This window comes from Castanea sativa, chromosome 11 (assembly GCF_040712315.1).
Source record: "Castanea sativa cultivar Marrone di Chiusa Pesio chromosome 11, ASM4071231v1".
Taxonomy (NCBI): domain Eukaryota; kingdom Viridiplantae; phylum Streptophyta; class Magnoliopsida; order Fagales; family Fagaceae; genus Castanea; species Castanea sativa.
In genome coordinates this window covers 24,725,518-24,752,550 of record NC_134023.1, presented here as the reverse complement: position 1 = coordinate 24,752,550, position 27,033 = coordinate 24,725,518, and the positions used below count along the sequence as shown (strand labels likewise).

The 27,033-nt window shown below is 37.3% G+C and overlaps 1 pseudogene; it reads right to left on the bottom strand.

Moving 5' to 3' along the window:
* Positions 1–24,094: 24,094 nt before the first annotated feature.
* On the bottom strand, positions 24,095–26,208 carry LOC142615433 (ABC transporter F family member 4-like; annotated as a pseudogene).
* Positions 26,209–27,033: the final 825 nt, after the last annotated feature.

Here is a 27,033-nt window from a genome sequence, read left to right as displayed (position 1 = left end):
AACAAAAACAAACTGACTGGATCCAACTATGTTGACTAGAAAAGAAATTTGGACATTGTTCTTACGGCTGAAGAGCACAAATATGTGCTTACTCAACCATGTCCTAGATTTCCTTTATTAGATGCTCCTCTTGAGGAAAAAAAGTGATTTGATCATTGGCAGAAATCTAATGAAATGGCCAAATGCTACATCCTAGCATCTATCTCAAATGTTCTACAGCATCAAATGCAAGATGTAGAACTAGCTTCGGACATCATGTTAAGTCTGAAGGAGATGTTTGGTGAGCAAGGCCGTTTTGCAAGGCAAGAAACTATAAGGCAAATTTATAATACCAAAATGGCTGAAGGAAGTTTAGTAAGGGAGCATTGTCTTAGGATGATTGCTAATTTGAACACATTAGAAGTTTTAGGTGCCGACATTGATGGAGAATCCCAAGTGGATATGATACTCCAGTCACTACCAGATTCATTCAAGGAATCCAGACTCAATTATAATATGAACAAAAAGATTTATTCTTTGTTTGAATTAATGAATGGGTTAGTGGCGGTGGAAGGCATCCTTGGTACTTCTAGTGTTGAAGCCAATGTGGGAGAAGGTTCTACTTCTCAACCTAAGTCGAAAGGCAAGGGTAAGAAGAAGAAGAAGAAGAAGAAGAAGAAGAAGAAGAAGAAAGACTTCATTAAGAAAGATGGTAAACAAATTGCCTTAGGAGTTGCCAACAAAGGAAAGTGTTTCCATTGTGGTGAGAATGGACATTGGAAGAGGAATTGTCCAACATTTAAGGCTGCCAAGAATAAGGGTATGAAAAGTTTATTTCTTCTTGAAATATGTTTGGTACAGAATCCAATGGATTCCTGGTGTGTGGATTCAGGTTGTGCTAATCATATCTGCAATTCTTTGCAGGGGTTCCAGGAGACTAGAAAGTTGAATGAGGAAGAACTATTTCTTACTTTGGTTAATGGGAGCAAGATTCTGGTTGAAGCTATTGGAGTGTTTAATTTATGTTTTAAGTCTGGAGTTTTAATATTGGAAGACTGTTTGTATGTACCTAATGTTCGTAGGAATTTAATTTCTGCAACTTACTTAGGTAAACATGGATATTGTGTTATTCTCAAAGACAATGTTGTAATAAAGAAGGATAAAATGTTTATTTGTTCTGGCAATATTGTGGATGGTCTTTATATTTTAACTCTTGACAAGCATGAATTATACTATTTTGAATTAAATAGTAGCTCTCATGTAAAATCATTAAAGAGAAATTTTCCTTCTACTAGTGATGCATATCTATGGCACTTGCGTTTGGATCATATTAATTCAAATAGGATTCAAAGACTAATCAAAGATGGACTTTTACAGCCCATAGACTTTGATGGATTTCCAGTTTGCGAATCTTGTTTGGAAGGTAAAATGACCAAACGACCTTTTAATGCAAAAGGTAGAAGAGCCCAAGAGTTGCTTGAATTAGTTCATATAGTTGTATGTGGTCCTATGTCAACCCAAGCAAAAGGAGGTTATGAGTATTTTATCACTTTTACAGATGATTACTCAAGATATGGTTATGTGTACCTAATGAGATGGAAGTCCGAAGCCTTTGAAAAGTTCAAAGAGTTTAAGGCTGAAGTTGAAAATCAATTGGGTAAACGCATAAAGGCCATTCGATCTGATCAAGGTGGCGAATACTTTCTTGGGAATTTCAAGGATTACCTAATTCAAAATGGGATTGTATCCCAATTGACTGCACCTGGAACTCCCCAACAAAATGGTGTAGCGAAAAGAAGGAATATGACTCTTTTGGAAATGGTTAGGTCCATGATGAGTTACTCAACTTTACTAGTTTCTTTTTGGGAATATGCACTAAAAACTGCTATGCATCTTTTGAATTTGGTTCCAGCAAAATCTGTTCCCAACACTCCCAAGGACTTGTGGAGTGAGCGCAAGCCTAGTATGAAATATCTCCACATTTGGGGATGTCCAACACATGTGTTGAAAGGGAAGTCTGATAAGTTGGAAGCTAGAACAGAAGTATGCATGTTTTTAGGGTATTCAAAGGAAACCAAGGGTTATTTATTCTATAATCATAAGGATAACAAAGTGTTTGTTATCACCCATGCCAAATTTTTGGAAGATGATTATGTTAATAATTTTAATCCTAGAAGTAAAGTTGCATTGGCTGAAATAGATGAACCTGTAGTTGAACAACCAATGGATGAAACTAGGGATGATGTGACTATATTAGATACACCACAAGATACTACTCATGAGATGTCTAGTGCACAGGTTCCTCGTCGTAGTGGGAGAATTGTTCGACCTCCTATAAGATTTATAGGTTTGGGAGAAACTTATGAAGCTATCTCAGAAGAGGCTGAATCGGATCTTTACATTTATGATGAAGCAATAAATGATATAGATGCACATCATTGGGTCCAGGCTATGAAATCTGAATTGGATTCTATGTATTCCAATCATGTATGGGATCTTGTAAAGGTGCCTAATGGCATTAAACCTGTTGGTTGCAAATGGGTTTACAAGAGGAAGAGATGGATAGATAGAAAGGTTGAAACCTTTAAAGTAAGACTAGTGGTGAAAGGGTATACATAAAAAAAAGGTATTGATTATGATTAAACTTTTTCGCCAATAGCCATGCTTAAGTCCATCAGAATTCTCTTATCCATTGCTACTCATTATGATTATGAGATTTGGCAAATGGATGTCAAGACTGCATTTCTTAATGGCATTCTTGAAGAAGAAATATACATGTTGCAACTAGAATGTTTCATAGCAAAGAACCAAGAGCATATGGTAGGCAGGTTGAAAAGGTCCATTTATGGACTTAAGCAAGCATCTAGGTCATGGAACATCAGATTTGATCAAGCAATCAAGTCATTGGGTTTTGAACAAAATCTTGATGAACCATGTGTGTATAAAAGATATCGAGACAAAGTAGTAATGTTCTTAGTGCTTTATGTTGATAATATTCTACTCATTGGGAATGATGTAGGGGTAATGTCATTAGTAAATGTTTGGTTGTCAAGCCAATTTGATACGAAGGACTTGGGTGAGGCTAGCTTTATTCTAGGGATCAAGCTTTGGTGAGATTGCAAGAATAAGATGTTAGTGAAGGAAAAATTCTGGTTTTGTATCTTGTACAAAACACATAGCGGAAGCAACAAACAATGATCTATTTCATTCATGATTGATAATGTGCACTATGTAAATTTCAGAATTTAAGAACAAGATGGCGTACCTTGGTGTGGAGAAATTCAAAACAAAGATTAGAAGCACTTGGGAACATTTTTAATCTTCACTCCAATTCCACTTTACGCCCAAGATGTGTGGTCTCTCAATTAATTTTTCAAAGGGAGAATGAAAGTGTGTCTCACACTTTCTCACACACCGTTTCTTATTTTTCTTTTTCACTTTATTAAAAAAATTATGTATATTTCTCCCTTTATAACTAACTGATTATCTAATTGGGCTGACCTATTGGGCCTTTCCAATCGGGGTTTAGTGTGTGGCTTGGAGTGGGACCAAAAGGGATCAATAAGACACTAGCTCCAATGGGCCTTGGGCTTTTCCGTCAACTCTTGACAAGTCCAAAGTTACCATTAATTATATTTAATACCACTATATAAATATAATTGCACTCTAGGCCTTATTAATAAATTATATCCTAAGACTTTATTATACATGCAACCCTTTCATAAAATATTCGTAGTAACACAAAGTCATAAATATAGACTGCCACTTTGTAAATTACTACATCTTATCCTTGAGTACCCGGTTTAATCCTTTAAAGTTATTCATTATATATTTATGAAATCCAATTTCATAAATATATGCTTTAGTAATTTCTTACTAAAGTGGTTAGGCCTAACTCTCTGAATAACTGAACCCATTAAAATTTTCTCAAGGGAATATTTTATATCTCCATCAAGAGACTATGAATTCCATCTTGAGAATATATGTCCCATCAACACTAAATGTGGCTGCCCAACATACTGAGGTTTTGACCGTCACTTTAGATCTCACTCTTGATATATCAAAGCAACCCACACCTCATGATCAGGTCCATTATTCTCTCAGGATTAAAAGTTCATGCAAATAGAAGTCGTGAGATTTATTATTCAATTGACAGTCGTTAGGAGAATAATAAATCCACAGCAGTCCTGTTTAATGTCTTAACTTTTAAAACATATCAACTAGAAGTCTTCACTTCCATGATCAAGACAAATCATCTTAATTGATACGTTATAGTCTTCGCAGATCAAATGCCCAATTTCATCACTGACTATGAACTATAAATTCCGAGTTTACAAAGAACTTGTGATTTACATCTTCTGTGACTTTTCACATGAATCACATACAATGCATCTCATGGACTATATGATAATGTCTCATATTCATGTTACCATTATTTTAGATAATAATAAAATAACTTTATCAATCATAATATTAAGTCATACATCATGTCATACATAATGCCATGCATAATATCATACATAGCATCATACAATAGGATTTAAGGGCACAAATCCTAACAGTTAGGCTTATCACAAGTTGGATATATAGATAAGGTCCTAGGACGGTTTAGCATGCAAAACTCTAAGAAAGGATTACTTCCTTTTAGATATGGAGTTCCTCTGTCTGATGACCAAAGTCCTAAGACTCAAGAGGAAGAAAATATGATGAGACAAGTTCTTATTCTTCTGCAGTGGGAAGTCTCATGTATTCCATGCTTTGTACTAGACTAGATATCTGTTATTCAGTTGGCATGGTTAGCCAATATCAATCAAATCTAGGATCAAAACATTGGCAAGCTGCAAAGCATATTATCAAGTATCTTAGGAGAACGAGAGATTATATGCTTGTTTACCGGTGTGAGAATTTAATTCCCATTGGTTATATAGATTCAGATTTTCAATCGGATCTAGATTTTAGAAAATCCCTTTCAGGATGTGTTTTCACCTTGGGAGGTGGAGCCATAAGTTGGAGGAGTGTTAAGCGATCTTGTATTGCGAACTCCACCATGGAAGTTGAGTATGTTGTTGCTTGTGAAGCAGCAAAGGAAGCTGTTTGGCTCAAGAAATTCCTTTTTGATCTTGGAGTTATGAGAATGGAGCAAATTCCCATCACATTGTTTTGCAACAATAGTGGAGTGGTTGCACAATCCAAAGATCCAAGGAATCACAAGAAAGAAAAGCATATTGAGAGGAAGTACCACATCATTCGAGTCATTGTTGCTCACGGAGATGTTGTGGTAGCAAAGATTGAAAGTTCAAATAATCTAGCAGATCCCTTTACCAAAGCCTTGCCTCAAAAGACTTTCGAGTCACATTTGGAGAGAATGGGAGTTAGATTAGTGCATAATAGTCTTTAGGGCAAGTGGGAGATTGTTAGGATGTGTGCCCTTAAATCCTATTGTATGATGTTATGTATGACTTAATGTTGTGTTTAATAAAGTTGTTTTATTTTTATCTAAAATAATGGTAACATGAATATTTGGACATTATCATATAGTCCATGAGATGCATAGTATGTGATTTAGTCACAGAAGATATAAGTCATAAGTTCTTTGTAAACTCAGAATTTATAGTTCATATCAACTAAGATGATTTGTTTTGATCATGGAAGTGGAGACTTCTAGTTGATATGTTGATATGTTTTAAGAGTTAAGACATATTGAACTGAACCGCTGTGAGATTTATTTTTCTCCTAACAACTGTCAAATGAATAATAAGTCTCACGACTTCTATTTACATGAACTCTTAATCCTAAAAGGATAATGGACCTGATCATGAAGTGTAGGTTACTTTGATATATCAGGAGTGAGATTTAAAGTAACGGTCAAAATCTCAGTATGTTGGGCAGCCACATTTAGTGTTGATGGAACATATATTCTCAAGATGGAATTTATAGTCTCTTAACGAAGATACAAAATATTCCCTTGAGATAAGTTTAATGGGTTTGGTTATTCAGAGTGTTAGGCCTAACCACTTTAGTAAAGAGTTACTAAAGTATATATTTATGAAATTGAATTTCATAAATATATGATGAATAACTTAAAGGATTAAACCGGATACTCAAGGATTAAGATGTAGTAATTTCAAAGTGGCAGTCTATATTTATGACTTTGTACTACTACGAATATTTTATGAAGGGATTGCATGTACAATAAAGTCTTGGGATATAATTTATTAATAAGGCTTAGAGTGCAATTATATTTATAGAGTGGTATTAAATATAATTAATGGTAACTTTGGACTTGTTAAGAGTTGGCAGAAAAGCCCAAGGCCCATTGGAGCTAGTGTCTTCTTGTTCCCTTTTGGTCTCACTCCAAGCCACACACTAAACCCCAATTGGAAAGGCCTAATAGGCCAACCCAATTAGACAATCAGTTAGTTATAAAGGGAGAAACATACATAATTTTTTAAATAAGAGAAAAGAAAAAGAGAGACATCATTAGAAAATGATGTGTATGTGAGATTGAGACACACTTTCATTCTCCCTTTGAAAACTGATTGAGAGACCACACATCTTGGGAATAAAGTGGAATTGGAGTGAAGATTAAAAGTTTTCCCAAGTGCTTCTAAGCTTTGTTTTGAATTTCTCCACACCAAGGTACGCTATTTTGTTCTTAAATTATGAAATTTACACAGTGCATGTTATTAATCATGAATGAAACAGATCCTTGTTTGCTGCTTCTGCCATGTGTTTTGTATAAGATACAAAACCAGATTTTCCAACACTGAAGCCAACCTAGAGAAGGTGAAGGCCATACTAGAGATGTCATCACCCAAAACCATCGAGGAGGTGTAGAAACAGACGGGAAGAGTTGCGGCCCTTAACAAGTTCATCTCTAAAGTTACAGATAAATGTCTGCCCTTCTTCAAGACTCTTAAGCAAGCTTTTGCATGGATAGCCAACTTTGACACAACATTCCAAGAGTTAAAACGTTATGTAAGTAACTCACCACTTTTGAGTCCGTCCAAAGAAGGAGAGGAGTTATTCTTGTATCTAGCAGTGTCAGCCACATCTGTAAGCACCGCATTAATGCTAGAGGTGTCTAAAGTTCAACGCCTAGTATACTATGTTAGCTAAGCTTTCCAAAGGGCAAAGGCAAAATACCTACACACGGAGAATATCACCTTTGTCTTTATCGTCGCTTCCTGGAAATTGCATCCATACCTTTAGGTGAATTCGATTCTAGTCATAACGGTCCAACCAATTAAGAAGGTAATGAACAAATCAGAAGCAGCAGGATGAATGGTGCAATGGGTGATTGAAGTAAGCTAGTTCGACATCGGGTACAAATCTTGAATGACAATAAAGGCCCAGGTATTAGCCGATTTTATTTTTGAGTTTACCTTATTAGAAGATAAGAACATGTAGGATACATCAACACTATAAAAGATTCACACGGATGGATCGTTAGTACAAAAGATGTCCGGAGTGGTAGACATCATCACTTCCCTAGAAGGAGACATCATCACTTCCTTAAAAGGAGACATCCTAAAATATGGAGTACAGCTCCAATTCCCTGCCACTAACAACGAGGCAAAATATGAGGCGATACTGATAGGGCTCAGGGTGATAAAATCTTTAAGAGCCAAAAATGTGCTCTTGAAAAGTGAATCAAAGCTAGTAATAGGGCAAATCAATGGTGAATACAAAGCAAAAAAAAATTAGGATGCAAAGGTACCTAAAGCAAAGAAACCACATAATTGGGAAGTTGGAATACACAAATTGCATACAAGTCCCACAGAGTCAGAACTCAGAAGCGAATGAAGTAGGTAGATACACTTCATTAGAAGATGAGACAAGTTTGCCAGATCTGAAGCTGGAAATACATAAGTTCCTTAGCATTGAAGAATTCCACACCTTTTCAATACAAGGTAACACTAGTTGGACGACTTCGATCCTATCATACCTCAAAGACAGGCAATTTCCATCGAATTCAAGCAAGGCATGAAAGATTAAGAAGCAAGCCACCAAGTTCACAATCTCAAACGACATACTCTACAAAAGGGTTTTCTCACTGCCCTACTTGAGGTGCATTGAATAGGACGAAGCTAAGTATATCTTGGATAAAGTCCATGAGGCCATATGCGGAGATCACTCGGGAGCAAGGTCTCTAGTAGGAAAGATTACCAAGGCTAGATATTTCTAGCCTATGATGCATAAAGAAGCAAAGGAGTTCGCTAAGAAGTGTGACAGATGTCAAAGGTATTGGGAACGTCCAACGGGTGCTTGGTGAGAAGATGACGACCATAACATCACCATGGCCATTTGCGCAATGGGGAATAGACATTGTGGGACCCCTACCCAAGCTAAAAAGTAGGTGAAATTCCTACTTGTAGCAATTGAATAATTTATAAAGTGGTAGAAGTTGAAGCCATATCAACAATCACAGAGGCGTGAATACAAAATTTTGTATGGAAGAACATTATTTGTAGGTTTGGTATGCTAAGGGCGATCATCTCAGATAATGGTTGTCAATTTGATAGCCAAGTATTCAGGTCATTCTTCTCGAACCTTGGTATCCAGAACCGGTTCTCTTCACCAAGTCACCCTCAGGCCAACAGATAGATAGAAGTAACTAATCTAACACTACTGAAGATCATCAAGGTTCGATTAGAGGAGGTAAAAGTTGCCTAGCTAGACGAACTATCGAACATCCTATGGGCCTACTGAATCACAACTAGAACCCCAACAAGAGAAACACCATTCAAACTCACCTACAACATTGAAGTAGTAATCTCGGTGGAAGTTGGGGTCACCAACATGAGAAGGGTTTTTTTTGAAGAAGGAAATGATGATCAACTAAGGACAAACTTAGATTGCCTAGATGAAGTGAGAACTAAAGTGTCCCAAAGGATATTAAAATACCAACAGAAGATGGTCGGTTACTACAACCAGAGGGTGAAGCTCAAAAGATTCAACATAAGAGATCTTGTCCTACAGAAGGTCACACCAGCAACCAAAGATCCAATCCAAGGAAAATTGGGCTCAACCTGGGAAGGCCCCTACAAGATCATCCACTACTCAAGACAAGAAAGTTACCATTTGGAATCGTTGGATAGGAAGAAACTACTTTGTCCATGGAATATTGAACACCTCAAAAGCTATTATCAGTAGACATCAAAGTTGTGTAATTGTTGACATCTTTCACTTGTGCTTTAAAGAAATTTAATAAAAGAAGTATTCATTCAAGACCTTCACAAATATGCTGAATCAACCAACCAGTGATAAAATCCTTAACTAAAAGGATATGAATCACATGACGGGGCTAGTGATAAAAATCCTTAAACAAAAAAGGATATAAATCACATGACAAGGCCAGTGATAAAAATCCTTAATGAAAAGGCTATAAATCACATGACAAAGTCAGTGATAAAAATCCTTAGTAAAAAGGATATAAATCACTTGACGAGACCAGTGATAAAAATCCTTAACAAAAAGGATATAAATCACATGATGAGGATAGTGAAAAAAATCCTTAACCAAAAAAAGGATATAAATCACATGATGAGGCCAGTGATAAAAATCCTTAACGAAAAGGATATAAATCACACGACAAGGCCGGGAAATAATTCTCAAATAAAGGAAGAAAGTACCATACCTGAACACAAGTGGCTAAATGAATCGAGCTTGGAGGAAGGAAATTGCAGAAAAATAGAGGAGGTAGAAGAAAATAAGTAGAGAGGAAGGAAAGGAAGTTTGAAAAGGCATCCTCAAAAACCAAAAATGTGGGAAACCCAAGAGGTTTTGTCGAGAAGAACACCATGTCCAACCAGTTAGAACATGACACGTAGCCATAACACATGCAGCACCTTCACATCGCAATAAATGCGAAAGGAACGAAATCTCAAAAGCCACGACTAGCATGGGAAGACCTTTCACATTCCTAAGGTTGTCATTACACATAATGACAATCATGGAATAAGGGGAAAATGATGAACTAGGAAATTCCCATTGTCCATGAAGCCCATTGGACGATCTAAGTTCCATAAAAGAGTATTTAATGCATGAGCCATTACACATAGACAAACACGGAGACATGACTGTTGGAGGGATCTTCATATCACCTCATTAAATCACCAAAGGTATTACAACAAAGCATTTAAGCCAGCACTGAAAGCCTCCAACGGTTAGAAAGGCAAAGTCCTATATAAAGTATCTCAAGCAAAGGTACTAACACATATTCTCGTATCTCAAATAATTTCTTATCATTCTCTCTCTCACAGTCTCTGACTTTATCATTGGAGGCTCATTGGCTAGCACCATGTCGGTGATCTTTTCGAGAGAAACACAACTTGTAATCTTGTGCTGGAATCTAGAGTTGCTTGGTCACACTCCATCTAAACAACCCTGTTAGGACATATGTGATTCAATTTTAGGAACATATGTCACTATTTTATGTAATTGGCTAATCCTTTGACAAAATGCACTTTACTTGTAATTGGGTAGATCTAAGATGTGTTTGATACTTCAAGAAACCTTGTTTCAAGTTCAAGTGTTAAAACCATGCAAGTCTGTCCAAGATTCGAGTGTGAAAAATGATGTTTATTAAAGCTCAACCGCTAGCATCTATCGAGCCTTAAAGAGCTATTCCAGCCCGTGGCTCGACAGCTGCTCGACAAATAGGGTATCCATTGAGGTTTATGAAACTCAGAATTTCTGGTTTGTTTTTCATCCAATCCATGATTGTATGTTTAGGCTTTCTTTTCTCATAACCCTAGACATATTAAAGGATTATTTTAAGGGCCGTCAAAGGTGACACAAGTTGCACAAGTGTTGAGCAAAGTTTGTTTATGCAAATTGTGATCGGAGATAGAATTTGCCCTAGTTCATCTTTCTAGTGAAGAAGCTACTGTATTGGTGCACCGTAGGGTTTTGTGACCAAGGAGCTTCTCGATCTTCATCGTGTGATAAACTGAAGAACTTTACAACCAACAACCTTCTCTAGTTGGTGATTGAAGTTATGTACTGGGATCTGTGTAATTGGTTAGTCACGTACTAGGAGTCGTGCATAAAAAGGAGAGATTGTCACAATAGAACAAGTCCAATTGGGTATTAGGGTAAGGGTTCAACTGTACGTTGGTATAAGGTACTGGGATTCCTTTACTTGTAACCGCTTGTTGTGATAATAGTGAATTCTCGGGAGTGGTGACCTTAAAATCACCCGGTGGGGTTTTTGCCTTGGAGGTTTTTTCCATTTATAAACAAATCACCGTGTCAATTTAATTTTCGTTGCATACTTTATTTAATTGGTTATTTGTTTGTGAAACCATGCGTTTGCATGTTAATTTGGTAAATTAATAAACTTGGCTAATTAATCAATTAATTCATCACAAGGGGCCAATACATTCTTGGCCTATCAAGTGGATTTAGAGTGGGCACACTCTGATTAGGGTTAATCTTTGTGTGTGATCCATTAACCCCTGTTTGTCATGGATAGAGGAAAATCTCATATTATACCTCCATTGTTTGATGGTACTAACTATACATATTGGAAAGTACTCATGAGAGCTTTCTTGCAGACTCTAAATGAGAAGGTGTGACAAGCTGTAGAGATTGGCTGGACCAAGCCAAAGGAAGCGCTGGCCGATTGGGATGATGCTAAGATCAAGGTGGCAAACTTTAACAACAGGGCATTAAATGCTTTATTCAGTGCAGTCACTAATGAGGAGGTCAAGAAGATATCCTCTACTGAAACTACTAAGGAAGCATGGACCATCCTTCAGACAACCTATGAGGGAACCAAGGCTGTCAAGGATTCGAAACTTCAGTGGCTCACTACAAGCTTCGAAGAGATTAAGATGGAGGAGGATGAGTCGTTTGATGAGGTCTATGCCAAGCTCAAGGACATAGTGAACTCAACTTTTAATCTTAGGGAAACCATTCTTAAACCCAAGATTGTGAGAAAGGTGCTCAGATCTCTACTCGAGAGATTCCATGCCAAGATCACTACCATTGAGGAATCAAAGGACATTGACAAAATTCCTTTGACAGAGTTGGTTGGCAATCTACAACCTATGAGTTGGGTTTGACAAGGATCGAGAAATCGAGAAGAGTAAGAGCATGGCACTAAAGGCCAAGAGCAGTGACACAGATGAGTCTTCAGATAATGAAGATTCTAAGATGAAGTCCTACATCACCAAGCATATCAAGAAGTTCATGAAGAATGTCAATGGGAAGGGCTTCGACAAGGACCGTAGGCAATCCAGCTCTTCTTAATTCAATAGCCAAGACAATGGGAAGAAGGATGCAAGGGATGGCGATCAGTACACTGTTCCCTCAGGACCCAAGTGCTTTAGGTGTCAAGGCTTCAGACACATGAAACAGGAGTGACCTACTTATCTCAAGTCTATTGGTAAGAACAACGCGCTTGCTGCTACATTAAGCGACACTGAACCTGAGGATGATTCCGAAAATGAGGATAACGAAATCCTGAATGCCTTCATCGCCACTATCAATCCTACTGAAGGGATTGTAGAAGATATGGAAGAAGACGAAAACTTAGTGGATTCAAAATTTGAGAAGATGGATGAGCAAGATAACATCCACACTGCCTATGCAAAGTTATACAAGATCTTAGAGAAACATGAAAAGTTGTATAGGTTAACCACCAAGAAGCTTAGTGATGTGGAGCTTGAATATGAAGAACTCTCCATAAAGTTTGATGAAGCCAATCAGACTATAGGAGCACTGAGGTTTGGGAACAATTTCTTGGCTGAGAAGACCAAGTAGCTTGAGGCAAAACTATTTCAAGTCGGAGCTTAGCTGGAAAGAACTTTAAGTGCTAAGCTCGATGAGATACTCATCCTTTAGAAATCAACTTCTGATCGAACCAGTTTATAGTATGATTTACCTTCTTCTAATATTGCTTCTACTAGTACTATTATTTTTGTTCCTCCTAGTAATAATGTTGGTATTGAGAACACTAATGTCAAAACTGATTTAGCTAGTAAGAACATAGACAAGGATAAATCTATCTTAGGAGCACAGCCTAAGCAGGATAAGATATAAGCTAAAACCCTAAGGCTAAGAAGGCTAACTCTCAAAAGCCTAAACAGAAGAAGCAGCATCTCTATCATCACCATGAAGCAGCCGGTTATACTCAACCTAATTGCTATAAGTGGTTAGCCACTCAACAGAGCATCGGCATGATCGCATCGGGAAACCAAAATCAGTTCCCATCCTTTTTATCTCCTCTTAGAGATCTTCTTAAAACCCTCATGTTCCTTTCAAACTTGAACGATCTTAATTCTTCCCCCTTACCACCAGTCCAAGGCTTTGCTCAAAGGAAAGGTTCTTCCAAGGTGCAGAAGGAAAAGGGCTCCAAGTGATTTTGTCACTTCTTCTCTCTCTCCCTTTCTTGTTTTTGCATTACTTGTGTGTTAGGCTTTAGTGTTTTGAGTTAGTCTAGTTTATGCTTTGCATTGCTTTTGTTTTACATGTTTTTGTTTGTTTTTTAGTTTTGTTTTTATTTTTTTTTTCATTCATAAAAATAAAATAAAAAATTGAAAAATCAGAAAAATATAAAAGCAGTATGTGTTTGTGTATATTGGTGCTTATGCACTTTGGATGGCCATTGAAACAAAGTTTTCTAAATTTTGTATCTCTTGTAGCTTAGATGAGCATCTCTATGCACAACTAAGCAAGTGAGCTTTGTGGCTCGTGTTTGTGATGAGTAAGGTTAAGTAATCTCTTGTACTTAACACTTGTATCACTCTTTTTGATGGGAAGGACTATAAAATCCTAAGAGAAAGGTATAAATAACCATCTCACCACTGTTGCCCGCCAATCATGAAATGACATTTGTATGCTTTGGCATAGTAAAAGTGCAATGTCAAATGCTTAACATAATTGGGTATTTCTTTTCTATCTCTTATATGCCTATGCATGGTTTGCTAAAAAGAAAATATGCAAAGAAAAATAAAAGCAAAAAGATCAAAATGCTTTACATATGATTGCAAGCGTGTATTCTAGGAGATGTGGGAGTTATAGGATGTACCTCGAATGTGATAGTCTCCATCAAATAGTTATGATTGTGTGTGAGTTAAAGTGATTTTCTCATATCTCAAATCGTCATAACATGTATACACTTATGCAATCTTGCGATGTTTTTCACACACAACACACAATATTCTTTGCTATTTTTAATATATGTGTAGGTACAATGTGATTTGGCCATCACAAGGTTTACATGTGCTAATGTATGCTCACTAAACTGTCCTGACTTGTTTTTGAAATATAAAATTGGTTAGACTTGTTTAGTGTGTGTGTGTGTGTGTGTGTGTGTGTTTTGGGATCTATGTGCTTCAAAATTTTTGTTGAGAGATGTTTTTGAGAAATCAAAATATTGTTTGGATCCTTGGTTGAGTTGCATGCTTGATTGTATTCATATCTGTGTTTTTCTCTTCTTGAAAAACTGTTTTTAAGCAATATCGATAGCTCCTCGACACCTCTCGATACTTGGCTTATCTATCGAGCTATTCAATTGCTTTTTATTGCAATCTCAACACCTCTAGATAGCTAGTGGATCAATAGAGAATCTTTCTGTCCCCTCGATAGCTCCTTGACAGCTACCTTGATCTATCGAGATTCTTTTGCCTTGGACATCTGCTCGATAGCTACTTCTATCGAACTCTTTAAATCTTAACAAATCCTCGACACCTCTCGATCTGTCAAGAATTACTGAGGTGTTATATAAGGGGCCCTCGCGATCTCAGACATTTTGCTCGATATCTCTCGATCTCTCTAGCCTTTTCACCTCCCAAAATCTCTCTTTTTTACCTTAAACCTCTTCCATAAGGCTTCTTCGACCTTAATCAAGTTTTCTTCACTTGGTAAGTGTCTAAACCCCTCATATTCATGCATTTCATGGGTTTTTAACCTAAGTTTTTGGGATTATTGAAAATTTTGGGGTTTTTCAAAATCAAAGAGGTTTTCGTGAAAATTTTGGGATGGGTTTTGAAGATTTCATCTTAAAAACTTCATACATTACATCTCACGTGCATTATAACTATATTTTCATGCATTTAGATGTGTGTTATATAAGTTATCTGATTATGTGCTGGTAGGATTGGATTGGACTGAGCCCATATGCTTTCTCTATTGCATGTCACATCTTCATGCATATGTTCTATCTTTTCAATATATTTGGATATATTTAAACTGCTTGGGACTTTTCTGATTGTCTCTTTCTCCCTATCTCTCTTCTGTTTGTGTTAGTCTGCTTCTATGGCACCTAAACGCAAATCTATTCCATCCCGAAACCCTCTTTGTTCCGGGGCATCCACTTCTGCTGATCCTACTCCCTCACACGTCCAGTTCTGTGAAGAGAAGGCCAAATCGGACTTCTTTGAGAACTTTTCCCGATGAGGCATTCATTCTGAATGCCAAGTCATCTTGTTGGACTTCTTCGACACTAACCTTCCCACTATCATCCTCAGTAGGGAATGGGAGTCACTGTGTGACGTTTTGGTCACATGTCCATCCGTGCTAATCCAGGAGTTTTACTCCAACATGCATGAATTTGATTATTCAGTACCTCTCTTTGTTACTCGTGTTCAAGGTACGTACATCGTGGTCACTCCGAATATTGTATCCGAAGTGCTCCATGTCCTTAGGGTAGCACATCATCTTTTTGTGAGCGATCTTCTGATTAGGGTAAGTATCAGTTCACTTACTGTTCAGGCTTTGCTAAAGGCCCTGGGTATTTGAACATGGTTATGACTTTTGTTCTTCATCCCCTATCTCACTATAACTCTATCATAGAGCCCGTGCTCGATTTTTGCTTTCCCTTCTTGAGCATCTTAGTATAGATTTTCCTTCTCACTTCATTCTTTCCATCATAGATGTGTATAGGGAGTCAGCAACCCGTGATAAGCTCATCTTCCCTTCAGTTATCACGAGGATTTTACGCCATTTTTCTGTTCCCTTTCCCACTTCCGATCACTTCCTTGTTATGGGTGCTATAGATACCGCTACCATTAAACAAAGCGAGGCACAACTTCGATCGAGGTGGTTCAGGTTTGTAGCTCCTCCCACTCCTTCAGTTCCATCCATATCCATTCCCTCTTCTTCTATGAGCGATGTGACTCTCGAGGACATCATGGCGCAGCTTCAACGCATGAATGCTCGCCTCGACACTCTCAATGATAAGTTGTGTCAAGTGAACACCCGTGTTAGTCATATTACACGACGGCAGGCGATCATGGGTGGCTTCATTACTTCTCCTCCACCTACTCCAAAGGCTTCTGAGGATGAGGATGATGCTGATAATGCCACTGCTTCTAATGATAAGGATGATGGAGATGTTAGCTCTTCCAATGCTGATGAGATGTCTACTTAACACTCTTACTCTTTGTCACTTGTGACAAAAAAGGGAGAGTAGTTTTGGATGGATATAAGAGTAGTCATTCATAGGATTTTAGGAGGAGAGTTAGTATATGATATTTTTGTTAGGAGGAGTGTTGATTTTGAGGGATGTATTGAGGATTTCATGTATCTTTTTCTTTTCTTTCTTCTTTAGATACATTTTTCTTGTATATGGGTCTTGTGACCATTTTGACATACATTGTACTTATATTATTTATATATTGATGTATGTTGTTCACCTACCCTTACATGTGTTGTTTCTTTTCTCTTTTTGCACATGCTTCTTATATCTTGTACGTGTTAAGGACATATTTCATGTAGTTGCCTAATTCTTTGACAAAACGCACTTTACTTGTATTTAGATAGATCTAGGATGTGTTTAATACTTCAAAGAACATGTTGTTCAAGTCTAGTATTAAAGGCATGAAGATTGGACCAAGAAACAAGTGAAGAAAAGGTGTTTACTAAAGCTAGACACCTGCGGATAGCTACTGGACACCTGCTGGATAGCTGCTCAACAGCTGCTATCTATCGAGGTTTAATGAGGCTCAACAGATGCTATCTATCGGGGTTACGAAAATCAGAATTTTCAGATCTGATTTTTGGGCCAGGCTTTTGTATTTGTGTAGGGTTTTTTTTCTCACAACCCTAGGCATATATAAGGCTTATTTTAGAGGCCGTCACATAAGAGAATACAAGGAAGGATATGCAAAAGGTGACCAAAGCCTTACTCTCTCAAGAAAGAAGCTACTGCGCCTTTGCGCCGTAGGGTTTTGTAACCAAGTGCTTCTTGATCTTCATTGTTGATGAAGTGAAGAACTTTACAACCAACATCTTCTTCTCTAGTTGGTGAGTGAGTCATGTATTGGGATTTGTGCAAAGGAGTTAGTCATGTACTGGGATCCGTGCATCAAAGGGTGGCGTTCATATATTGAAGAGTTCAGAGGTTCCAAAGCGGTAGAAGGTTTCTGCTGTAAGTTCATCTATGGGAATTGTAGAGTCTAGGGACAAAGGTTTTGTACTAGATCTGAAACTTCTTTTTACTATAGTGGATTGCTTTTCGAGAAGGTTTCCCCCCAGGTTTTTTACTGTGAAACTAGTTGGTTTCATTAGTTTTCTAGGGTCATCATATCTTATCTTATTTATTTTTCCGCTGCACTTAGTTTTGACATGATTTGATGTTTGTTTGTTTTAACAAGTTTATGCATAATAAATCTAATTAACAACTTGGATTTAAAACTTGTTAATTCTATCAACCGTGGTCTAAATTTCCTAACAAGTGGTATCAGAGCGGGTACACTCTGATTGGATTAATTTCCTGAGTGTGATCTTTGACCCCCGTTGTCATGAATCGTGGACAATCTCTTTTGATTCCTCCTTTATTTGATGGCACTAATTATACGTACTGGAAAGTTCGTATGAAAGTTTTCTTGCAGGCTCTAGGTGAACAGATATGGCAAGCTGTTGAAGTTGGGTGGATTAAGCCAAAGGAATCGCCGGTGGATTGGGATGATGCAACAATCATAGCAGCAAATTTCAACAGTAAGGCCTTGAATGCTTTGTTTTGTGGGGTGACCAATGAGGAATTCAAGAAAATATCATCCATGGAAGTTGCCAAGGAAGCATGGACCATTCTTGAGACCACCTATGAAGGTACCATGGCTGTAAAGACTGTGAAGCTTCAAAGACTCACTAGTAGCTTTGAAGAGATAAGGATGGAAGAGGATAAGACCTTTGATGATTTTTATGCTAAACTCAAGGATATTGTGAATTTCGCCTTCAACCTTGGAGAGTCTATAGCAGAATCCAAAATTGTTAGGAAAATCCTTAGGTCCTTACCCGAAAGATTCCATGCCAAGATCACTATCATTGAAGAAGCAAAGGACATTGATCAAATTCCTTTGACTGAGCTTATAGGGAACCTCCAAACCTATGAGATGGGATTAGGCTCAATGGGAAAAGGTGGGAAGAGTAAAAAATTGGCTCTTACGGGTATAGAGGAAGAGATTGAGGACTCTGAAGATGAGGATGAGGATGAGGATCTAACCTTCATAATTGATGAGATTATCAAGCTTCTTCAGTTTAGGAAAAAGGATAAGGGCAAACCTCCTAGGAAATCTAAATCCTCTAGGAATGGTAAGAATGAGAAGCCTATCATCCAATGCCATGAGTGCAAGGGTTTTGGTCATATGAGGATAGAGTGCCCAAACTACCTTATGAAAGAAAATGCCAACAAGCCAAATGATAAAGGGTTGGTTGCTACTTGGAGTGACACTGAGAATGACTCTTTTGATGGGCATGTGGATGAATGTAGTCATGTTATGGCCTTTACTGCCTCAACCGATAAGGTGATTATGAAAACTGCTAGTGACAGTGATGATTCTTCTAATGATGAAGTATCCAAGAAGTTGACCTTTCAGGATGCCTATGATAAGCTATGCACTAAATTCATAAGATCTGAAAAGACTTCTCATCTTTGTAGAAAAAAGCTTTTTGAGGTAAAAACTAAAAAAGCTGATTTGTTAGTCAAACTAGATGAGACTACAAGGTTAGTTGAGACTCTCATTGTGGAGAACACCTCATTAGAAGAAAAGGTCAAGAATCTTGAGGTTGAGCTTAGTCAAGCTAGAACTCAAATAGTGAGGATGTCTAGTACAAAGCTTAAAGAGGTCTTGAGTGCTCAAAAGCCTAGTTCTGATAAGACTGGCTTAGGATATGCTGTCTCCTCCGGCCTCTCCTCTTCCACGGCTTCTGGATCAAGGACTATCATTGTGCCTCAATCCAAGAAAGGTAATAAAGGTATGAAATCCAAAATTGCTTTGGCTAATTCTAAATCCTTTGTTAGACCTCATGTTTGTCACCATTGTGGTGTTCTTGGACACATTCGTCCCAATTACTTTAAGTTGTATCCTCAAAAGCAAGTGTCCAAATGGTCACAGGTTTCCTGTCAAGAACCTACACCTTTGTTTGGAGAGTTATTAAAAGTCTTGAGCTTTTTAACTCAATTTCAGGAGAATCTTAATTCTTTTATGTCCTTTAGTAGACATACTAGGACACGTGCCTTTTCATCTTCACAGCCAAAGACTCGTGCTGTGTGGGTGAGAAAGGAGCCTAAGACTTAATTGTCTTTTCTGTTTGTCCTCTGCTTTAATTCTTTCTATCTAAAGTAGGACTCTCTTTGCTTGATTTCTTTTCTGTCTTTGGAATCATGCTTTCATGTATTTGCACCTTTCTATCATGTTTTCATGCATGTGCATCTTTCTTTTATGCATTGCTTTGTCTTGTTTAACATGTTTTTGTTTGTGTGTTTTTAGTTTTGTTTTATTTTTTTTTTCAGATAAAAATATAAAAAAAATTGAAAAATATAAAAACAGTGTGTGTTTGTGTACATCGGTTCTTGTGAACCTTAAAATGGCTATTGAAATAGAGTTTTCTAAACTTTGTATCTCTTGTAGCTTAGATGAGCATCTCTATGCACAACTAAGCGCATCTCTATGCACAACTAAGCAAGTGAGCTTTGTAGCTCTTTATTTGTGATGAGTAAGGTTAAGTGATCTCTTGAACTTAACACTCGTATCACTCTTTTTGATGGGTTGAACTAGAAAATCCTAAGAGAAAGACATAAATAACCATCTAACCACAGTTACTCGCCAATCATGAAATGACATCTGTATGCTTCGGCATAGCAAAAGTGCAATGTTAATGACATCTGTATGCTTCGGTAAAGCAAAAGTGCAATGTCAAAAACTTAACATAATTGGGTATTTCTTTTCTCTCCTTTGTATACCCATGCATGGTTTGCTTAATAAAAAGAAAATATGCAAAGAAAATAAAAGCAAAAAGAACAAAAATACTTTAAATATGATTGCAAGCGTGTTTCTAGGAGATGTGGGAGTTATAAAATGTACCTCAAAGGTGATAGTCCCCATCAAAAAGTTATGATTGTGTGTGAGTTAAAGTGATTTTTTCATATCTCGAATCGTTATAACATAGAGAGACTTGTGCAATCTTGCGATGTTTTCACACACAACACGCAATATTCTTTGCTACTTTTGATACATGTGCAGGTACAATGTGATTTGGCTATCACAAGGTTTACATGTGTTGATGTATGCTCACTAAACTGTCTTAACTTGTTTTTGAAATATAAAATTGGCTAGACTTGTTTAGTGTGTGTGTATTTTTGGGATCTCAAATGCTTAACTCTTTGTTGTTTGAGAGATGTTTTGAGAGGTTAATCTGTTGATTAAATCATTGGTTGAGTTGCATGCATGATTGCATTTATGTGTGTTTTTTCCTTCTCGAAAAACTGTTTTTAAGCCATCTCGACACTTCCTCGACACCTCTCGATACCTGGCTTATCTATCGAGTTCTTCTATTGCATCTTATCGCAATCTCGACACCTCTCGATAGCTAGGTGGATTGATTGAGATATCTTCAGTCCTCTCGATATCTTCTCAATAGCTGTTCGATCCATCAAGGTCTGCTCAATAGCTCCTCGATACCTCTCGATCGATCGAGATCCTCTGCATGCATTGTTTTTCACATGTTTTTGCATGTTTCTTTTATCTTATCATCCATAGCATTGTGTTTCATTACATTCATGCATTCTTTTGGATTCTTTGTACCCCCTTGATCATTTTTGATCATCTTTATGTTTCTCGAGTGAAGCTTTCTAGTTTCTTGTACCCATTGTCAATCATGATAAAAAGGGGGAGAAATTGGAGAAATTGTGGGTTCTTTCTTTAAGATTCCAGAAGTTAGGGGGAAAAATACATACCTTTGTAAGGGGGAGATGTGTTTCATCTGGTTAAGGGGAGTGTTTACCTCCTTGTTGTTGTAGGAGCTACTTTTAGCTTCTTCTTCTTGTACCTTAGGTCATGTGACCATGTTTACATACATTATGCTTATTCTCTTTATATGTGATGATGTATGTTTTCTTCACCTATCTTTACATGTGTTGCTTCTTTTCTCTCTTTATACACATGTTTCTTTATTTGTATGCAATCTATTATTTCTGTCTCAAACAAAGATACATTGATAAGTTTTGTTTAACGTGTTTTAGAATTGCAGGTTATCAAAGTCTACTTGTCATAAACTCTCTTCTTGCAAAGTTATTCAAGAGTTTGTGTTAGAATAGATTTTATTGTATTCAACAAATGAATATGAGTGGAGCGATTTATGACTTCTCTCATATGTTCATTTGCTAGTTGTGGTTTTGTCACAGATTTCCAAAGGGGGAGATTGTTAAGGACATATTTTATGTAGTTAGCTAATCCTTTGACAAAACGCACTTTACTTGTATTTGGATAGATCTAGGATGTGTTTAATACTTCAAAGAACACGTTGTTCAAGTCTAGTATTAAAACCATGAAGATTAGACCAAGAAACAAGTTAAGAAAATGTGTTTACTAAAGCTAGACACCTGCGAATAGCTGCTGGACAGCTGCTCGACAACTGCTTGATAGTGCTATCTATCGAGGTTTAATGAGGCTCGACAGATGCTATCTATGGAGGCTATCTATCGAGGTTACGGAAATCAGAATTTTCAGATCTGACTTTTGGGTCAGGCTTTTGTATTTGTGTAGGGTTTCTTTTCTCACAACCTAAGCATATATAAGGCTAATTTTAGAGACCATCACATAAGAGAATACAAGGAGAACATATGCAAAAGGTGACCGAAGCCTTATTCTCTCAAGAAAGAAGCTACTGCGTCTTCGCGCCATAGGGTTTTGTAACCAAGTGTTTCTTGATCTTCATTTTTGATGAAATGAAGAACTTTGCAACCAACATCTTCTTCTCTAGTTGGTGAGTGAGTCACGTATTAGGATTCGTGCAAAGGAGTTAGTCACGTACTAGGATTCGTGCATCAAAGGGTGGCGTTCATATATTGTAGATTTAGAGGTTTTGAAGCGGTAGAAATTTTTTGCTGTAAGTTCATCTACGGGGATTGTAGAATCTAGGAAAAAAGTTTTGTACTAGATCTGAAACTTCTCTTTACTATAGTGGATTGCTTTTTGGGAAGGTTTCCCCCTAGGTTTTTTACTGTGAAACTGGTTGGTTTTATTGGTTTTCCTAGGTCATCATATCTTGTCTTATTTATTTTTCCGCAGCACTTAGTTTTGACATGATATTAATGTTTGTTTGTTTTAATAAGTTTATGCATAATAAATCTAACTAACAACTTGGATTTAAAACTTGTTAATTCTATCAACCTGGGTCTAAATTTTCCAACAGTACACAATCTATTATTTCTGTTTCACATAAAGATGCCTTGATGAGTTTTGTTTAAGTGTTTCAGAAATACAGGTTGTCAAAGTCTTTCTTACCATGAACTCTCTTCTTGCAAAGTTTTTCAAGAGTTTGTGTTAGAATAGATTTTATTGTACTTAACAAGTGAGTATGAGTTGAATGATTTATGACTCCTTTCATATGTTCATTTGTTTGTTGTAGTTTTGTCACGGATTACCAAAGGGGGAGATTGTTAGGACATATGTGATTCAATGTTAGGAACATATGTCACTATTTTATGTAATTGGCTAATTCTTTGACAAAACCCACTTTACTTGTAATTGGGTAGATTTAGGATGTGTTTGATGCTTCAAAAAACCTTGTTTCTAGTCAAGTGTTAAAGTCATGCAAGTCTATCCAAGATTCAAGTGTGAAAAGTGTTGTTCATTAAAGCTTGACAACTAGCATCTATTGAGCCTTGAAGAGCTATTCCAACCCATGGCTCGACAACAACTTGATAGAGAGGGTATCTGTCGAGGTTTATGAAACTCAAAATTTCTAGTCTGTTTTTCATCCAATTCGTGATTGTATGTTTGGGATTTCTTTTCTCACAACCTTAGACATATAAAAGGATTATTTTAAAGGCCATCAAAGGTTACACAAGTTGCACAAGTGTTGAGCAAAGTTTGTTAATGCAAATTGTGACCGGAGATCGAATTTGCCCTAGTTCATCTTTCTTGTGAAGAAGCTGCTGTGTTTGTGCACCATAGGGTTTTGTGACCGAGGAGCTTCTTGGTCTTCATTGTGTGATGAACTGAAGAACTTTGCAACCAACAACCTTCTCTAGTTGGTGATTGAAGTCGCGTACTGGGATTCGCACATTTGGTTAGTCACGTACTGAGAGTCATGCATTGAAAGGAGAGATTGTCACTATAGAACAAGTCCAATTGGGTATTGGGGTAAGGGTTTAACTGTAGGTTGGTATAAGGTATTAGGATTCCTTTACTTGTAACCGCTTGTTGTGATAATAGTAAATTCTCAGAGGTGGTGACCTTAAAATCATCCGGTGGGGTTTTTGCCTCAGAGGTTTTCCCCATTCATAAACAAATCACCATGTTAATTTAATTTCCGCTGGATACTTTATTTAATTGGTGATTTGTTTGTGCTACCACACGTTTACATTTTAATTTAATTAATTAATTAATTTGGCTAATTAATCAATTAATTCATCACAAGGGGTCAATATATTCTTGGCCTATCAAAACCTATCAATTGATGAATTTGGCTTCATCATCTACTAAACAATAAGATTTGTAATTTCTACACATCCGCAATACAGGAAATTACTCTCAAGAGTCATAAAACAAAGATGCATCTGGTTTATTGCACGTATAAAATATTAAATGTAAACAGCAGGAGCAATGGAAATTGCATTATGTGATTTGAAATAAGAAAACTTAATGTGATGGCCGTAAAATCATTTGTCAGCCTCTGATTTGATCTCTCTTTGTAAATCTTCCTAGTACTCCTCAAAGGTTCCAGGAAAATTTCTTATAGTTCCATTTTCGACAACCCATATTTCACTCTTCTCTTCATCCTCACAAACACGAGATATGAGGCTAGAGTCATGATTGACAAGGACGACTCCACCAGTAAATTCATCCAGTGCATCATTACTCTGCATGTCCAGTTGATTTGTGGTCTCAACCAATAGCAATATGTGTGGCTTCGACATGGAAATGGAGGTGAAGAAAACCCGTAACTTTTGCCCTCCAGATAATTTTGCAATTGGGGTGAGGTGATCATGGCTAGGGAGTCCAAATTTTCCAAGCTTTTCACGGACTTCCTCCTACTTGCTATGACATTCTTTATTTGGATGAAGACGAAGATAATACTAAACTGGTGTTTCCTCCATAGTTAGCAGGTCCACAAAGTGATGCATATACCTCCCAGTCCTTAACTTTTGACTCCTTTGTACTTCACCCTCAGTTGGAACCAATTCACTTGCAAGAAGATTCAGTAGAGTAGATTTTCCTATTCGATCAATTAGGCCCAACAATAGCAACACGTGTTCCCATATCAATATCCACATCAACATTTGAGAGCCAAAAATCCTCTCGATTAGGGTAAGTAAAGCTGACCTTTATTAGCTGCAAGAGTGGTGGAGTAAGCTTAGTAGGTTCTAGGAAGTGGAACTCCACACTATAATCTCTCCACTTCTTTGGAGCCTCTGGCAGAGGCTCATCCCCATCAATCCTTCCCTTAGCTTTGTTCTTAGATGCTTCGTTTGTAGCATTAAACTTGGCTCGGTCTTTCACCTTTTCCTACTGAGCTCGATTCCCTGACCTCTTTACTACTTTAATTTGCTTCTCATAAGTTTCAAACTTGTTCATCTCTTTGCGGCACTGCTCATGCCCACTTTCAAAATCATCAAAATTCCCACGGTAGAAATGAAGCTTAAAATCATGGAGATGAATGATCTCAGTGCAGATAGTGTTGAGGAAATCCCTGTCATGTGATACAATGACAAGAGTTTTCTTCCACCGACACAAGTACTCCTCTACCCAAAGAACTGCTCTAAGGTTGAGATGGTTTGTAGATTCATCCAATAACAAAAATGTTGGTTGCACGAAAAGTGCCCTAGCCAATGATATTCTTATCCTCCATCCACCATTGAATGATCGGGTTGGGCGACCCTGCATTTCCTTAGTGAAACCCAACCTAGCAAGAATCTTTAATGTCTGAGCCTCTGTTGCATCTGATCCCAATATCTGCAACTTTTCTTACAACTTAGCAAGTTTCTCTCCCACATCATCCCCATCCTAATCATCGTCTTCATTCTCACCCTTAGTAGCAGAAGAATTCTACAAAAATTCAACCTCTTTTTGAGTCTTAACTAGCTTTTCATTAGCTGAAACAACTTCTTCAAGACCAGGTCTATCATCACCAACCACCTCTTGTTCAACCAAAAGCACATCAATATTCTTAGGTACTAGAATCTTCCTCTAAGAAAGGAGCTTTAATAACGTAGACTTGCCCATTCTATTGGGTCCAGCCAAGCCATACCTTCCCTGAGCAGATACAGAGAAATTATGTACAGTTATGTCTTTGACATTGGCATCAGCTTCATCATCCCCATCAATGAAGCCTGGCTACCAATAACAATAGTAAAAGCATCGTGGTCATCCCTAAGGGCCGCCTATTTTGCCTGCTCTCTTGCATGGACAGCAAGTATGTCCTTTTCTCTTTATTTCAACTCTTTCTCACTTATGGCTACTTCAAGTGGATTTGAGTCATTCCTCATTTGCCAATTGGATTGCTTCCTGACATCTGTCACTTCTTCTTCAAAGGCATCATCATCATCCTCATCATCAGATGGAGGGAGATCAATGTTATCAATGTAAGATGACACTTTTGGTGCTTTTGTTTTAGGTTTACTAGAAGCGTTTGAAGACAAAGAACACTTTTTAGGTTTATCGGGTTTCTCATCCATACTAGCAAGCATCGTTGAGACTAAAAGCTTCCCTTTCTTCCCATCTTTAAAGTGTCTTTGCCACTAGCCTTAGCTCCAGTCTGCTACACCTTTCCCATTGCAGTAACTATTCTAGTAATAAGAAATATATTTAAATGGTGTCAAATCATATCAACCTAATTTATTTTAATTACATTCATCATCAATATAAATCCATACTTAGACCTACATTAGGAACAACAAGATAATTCAACTAACAAAACATAAAAATTTATAGAAAGTAATGATATGTGGCATCAATTTTAAAAGAAACTTGTAGACTGTGGGTCTTAGCTCATCTTATTTACTTGTATAGCACACATATTTGTACTACATACATACTTGTAATACACACTCTACCTCCTATATAAAGGCACTCATGCACATTTTATTACTTGAGAAATACAATACATTCATTCAATATTTCTAACATGGTATTAAAACCACTGCTCTGAATTTTTGGTTAGTAATTTGCAATCATGTCTTCTCAGTGTTCTCCACTGCCTTCGCCGTCAACGTCACCTACCAAATTTCCATCGCCATTACTTTTCATACATTGAAGACCACTGCCATTCAAGTTGCCGCCATAAATTTTTCCCTGATCCTCTCGTCGTTGATACCATCGGAATCGTCTTCTTTTGATCTACATCATCAGAGAAGAATCGACGTCATCAGCTATCTCACGCGCCCTCACACACCACCCAAGTAATATGCATCAAAGACACGTGCCACATGTGCCTGCACGTGCTGTAAGAAGATTTTGCTTCTTCGTCCATGTACCTTACATGCTCCACAAACCTCCAACGAACTGTTGATGTCATTTGTGACATCATTTGGCATACGTAAGCTGCCACATGTTGGTTAAATACATGTTTGTATCGCATACAAAACATACACAACAAAAA